The following is a 4,554-nucleotide window of genomic DNA, read 5'->3' on the forward strand; positions in this document are numbered from 1 at the left end:
AAGAAAAAGAAAGTAAAAAAAGCCCGCAAATAGCCATTTAACTTACACCTACGAAATGTTTTTAAAAATATTCAAACAAATTAAATAGCTTATTAAGATAAGTAAAAAATTAATATTATGATAACAAAATATCGGAAAATAATACTAACATTAAGAAAATTTGGAAAATAATAAATTTAGCAATTAATAAATTAGCTGCACCAATAAAAAAAATAATCAAATTAACTAAGAGGGAAAAATGGGAATGAAATTAACTTGGTAGATAATTCAAAACATGGAGCAAATATATTCGGAGAATATTTTACAACAGTAGGTAAAGAAAAGTAGATGGCAGAAAAAATAGGTAAGAGGGTAGGGATGGATGAGGAGGGGCTGGAGGGGGTTAGAGATAGCCTGTTATTGAATTGATGTATGGTAACAGACAACGATGTACAGTGGACCATAAATGAACTGAGGGGGAGCTCAGGTTCATGATAACATCGAGAGTATAATTAAACCCATGAAACATATACAGAACTTAAGCATAAATAATGGAGTATACCCTGATATATTAAAAACGTCTGTTATTACCCCAATATACAAAAGTGGCGATCCAAAACTACTGTCCAACTATAGGCCAATTTCAATATTGTAAAATCTTGCTAAAGCCTCGGAGAAAATTGTTTAAAAAAATTAGTAGAATTTATGGAAAATAATATAAAATTATCAAGTAATCATTATGGATTTCGGAAGGGTTTAGATACTCAAGATGCAATATCGGAAGTAACTACATACATTACTGACCAGCTGGACAAGTGTAGGAAGCCGTCGGCCGTGTTCCTGGGCCTAGCCAAAGCCTTCGATACGATGTTGCACTCTAAATTGATATTAAGTTGTGCTAGATTAGTTAAAAAGCTATCCGCAGAGTAGACCTCACATGGTTAAAGTAAACGGTATTGTTAGCAATCAGTTTACTTCAGAATATTCAATCCTTCAGGATACAGTTTTTGTTTTGTTTTATTGCGATTTATGGGGGCGTCATCAGCAGATGATATGCCCCCAATTTCACCGATCTGATCTATTTGAACTAGATACATTCGTCACTCTGCCATTTAGCATTAAGGAGAAGTTAGTAGTTACATATACATACATACATTTTTTTTCCAAATTTTTTATTATTATTATTATTTTTTATTATTATACTTTTTTGTTGTTGTTGTAGTTAATTGTGTTACACTAAAAATTCGGTGGGTGGTGATGACTAGCTGCCTTCCCTCTAGTCTTACACTGCTAAATTAGGGACGGCTAGCGCAGATAGCCCTCGTGTAGCTTTGCGCGAAATTCAAAACAAACAAACAAACTTACCAAATAATGGGATTTCACCGACGGTTTTATAATGCACTCACACCCCCAAAGTGCTGAGCGTGATTTCTTTTTAAATTTAATTTTGGCGGTAACATGAATGTGAAGCTCGGATCCACAGTCCTGTACATCAAATATTGGGTCGCCCTCGGCTCAGTTAGATAGGAATTTTTCATGGTATCATTTGAATGTTTATAATAGGCTAATCGAATAATTTTTTCTTTAATATTTAGCTTTAATATTTCCAATTAAAAACAATTATTTTGTTCAATTAAATTTTAAGCTCGAAACAAACTTTCATATACATTTCAACAGACTTGTTTTATTCAAATAACGTTGTGAAAAATGTACTTTGAAATCATAATATCTTAAAACTGGATATGAAGAGATGGCACTTAAGCTTCATAATCTTTAACCTTGGTTTAACTATAAATATCATAGGAAATGCTATATAACAATCCCATCGAGACACGAGACCTACATATGTTCAGTCTATCACTTTTGCAGCTGAACTGTCTAGAAGGCAAAAAAATCCGCCATCGTTAGGTTAACTGTTTATAAAACCCCTTTTAAATTATTATTATTATAAATTGAACTGCATTTTTATTATATTTAAGCTGTAAGGTACTTTTATTACAAATTGCAAAATATTTTCATCCAATTTTTAATTGAATACATATAATATTTAATAGGTTTCTATTCTAATATTCATTACTTTAGTTTTTAACTGAAATATTTCTAATCATAACGTTTTCTTTCAAATATTAGTATTTTAAACTCTAAGCAAATCATCTTTTAAAGAATGCGACATTTCAATAATCAAGTTCTCAATATAATTCACATTGAGGACATATAATGCTATAACAGTCCCAAATTTGGATCCTATGGTTGAGGATGCATTGATGGCTTACACATTTAACATGCAGGGCCTTGATGCAAAAGTGCCATTATATGTACCTCCACCTTCAGGAAGACAACTACATCCCAAAGCTACAAAAAAACTTTCCCAGAGCTTACGTCGTCTAAAGGGTTCACTGAATTTCAGGAAGGTGTTTTAGTTAGAACTGAGGTATAGTAATCAACCAGCAACAATGAAAACCTTGCTGAATACAACCCATCCCCACTAGCAGGGTGATTACCTATGGTAGGCCAGCTGACCAAGTACTACCACCAGCTTTAGCACCAATATTGTCAGGTGAATGAGGGGTCCTCCTCTTCAACAGTGGTTAAGCCACCACTGCCAATGAGGCACTGCAAAATACCACAATGGCAGCTGAAAGTTGACCTATCAACAACTCAGAGGCTTGAGCTTTGTATAACTGAGAAGATGACTTTCTGTTGTGAAGGCACATTCCACCCTTCCAACAAGAGGAAGAAGTCTGCAAGCTGTGCACAGAACTGAAGAAAAAAGCCTTGGCGTAAGACATAACGTGCCACTACCACAACTAGTCGAAAGCTGTTTTGGAAGGTCTGTAGATAGAGTTTAGGTAAGGGGAATTTGACTTCGTGCCTGCCATTGGATAAGTAATATATATTTTGTTTGTATATATATATATCTATATATATATATATGCGTGTGTGTGTTATTCTATATAACTTAAAGGGATATATATATATATATGTGTGTGTGTGCTTATGTTTTGTATATATTGGAATTTGGTTTTGTATTCTAATTCACCCTAGTGTCTATGTTCAAAGGGTCTGATTTCGTGTTTTAATGTATGTTTTTAGTTAAAGGGTTTGTTCTTTATTTTGTAAAATATTGTTTTTGAGTATTTCATTGTTTTGACATTCGTTTGATCTATATTAAATATTTTATCGTGATGTAACTATTACTATGTTTGAGTTATTTGATATTTAAGTTGTTATGTGAAATCCCGAATTGTATGAACATAATCTTTGTTAAAGCGTTTTAATTATGCATAACTTATCATCATTAAAGGGCTTAAGTTACATTATTACATTGAATAGTAAAATTTAGTTTTTTATGTTATAGAGCTGACTTGTAATTATGATCTTTGTTAAAGGACAGTCTCATAATGTGAATTTTGAATAGTATAATTTTTTAAAGGTTCTTTTTGTATGATGTAACCTACTATTGTATATCTTTTTTAAGGAGTTGTGTTATACGTAAGGCGTGTAAATGTTTACTGTACTGCTTGGCCAACGAACGTGTATAGATTTTGTTAGTTTTAAACTCAACTGCTGGCTTAAGAGCAAGCCTGAAGTAAAAATGTGGCATATAAACATACCATGCGTTTTCTACCTTCCTGCTTTAATGTAGTATCATTCAAAACTAATCAGTTATTCTAGTATTTACAGTTTGCACAAAAACTGTAGTCAACAAAATTGTTAAACTTCTTTCATTCTAACTGCCTTTTTTTGTTTGTCATTCTCTTGAGGCAACATAGGCTCTGCTCATGAAAGGTATGTCTGTAATGCTGCACATTGTGCTATGATGTCGACAGTTGTGTCCTCCAATGGTAGGTTAGGTAATACCCCGAGGTTACAATCTATTGGAATGATAATGATCAGTCATATGGGTAGCACCAGTTGCTCTGGGTAAGTCTAATGTTAACTATGATTTAACATTAGATTTGAACACTTAGATGATCTCGGCCAAGCAAGTCTAATAGAAGTTATCCTTACTTCGGTAAATGCGACTGTCCATCGTTAACCAAGCAACTACAAACACAGAAACTGTGTAAATAATAAAGATTATTCATTTGTTTTTTACGTTTTGTCCAGTTTCTTTATTTCATTCTCGTTATTCTGAGAAATTCAGTACTATTCTATAGTACATATCTTAAGGAATCTTCAATTATTCACTGTACCTATCCCATCGCTCTTAGAAGAATCAGTTTCACCTGGAAATATCATACTGTTATATTATCATTCTATATTAATAAAACAATCACTTTAATCAACATTTCATACTGTTGCTTATGTTTTTTGTTTAGTACTGTTAACCGAAATATAAATCTCACAATCTCTTGAAACGGTAATCAGAACTTTAACTCCGTTATATTTGAAGTATATATATCACAAAAAAACAATATATAAAACTTTCATAGATACCTGGTATTTAGCCAGCTATCTTGAAATATTCAACCTAAAGCACTCTCAACTGATCGGGGTCAAACAATCTTCCAATGTTTTACGATATTTTAAAACTTTCATAGATACCTGGTATTTAGCCAGCTATCTTGAAAT

The sequence above is a fragment of the Limulus polyphemus genome, unplaced genomic scaffold, assembly GCF_000517525.1.
Source record: "Limulus polyphemus unplaced genomic scaffold, Limulus_polyphemus-2.1.2 Scaffold7740, whole genome shotgun sequence".
In the NCBI taxonomy this organism is placed as follows: Eukaryota; Metazoa; Arthropoda; class Merostomata; order Xiphosura; family Limulidae; genus Limulus; species Limulus polyphemus.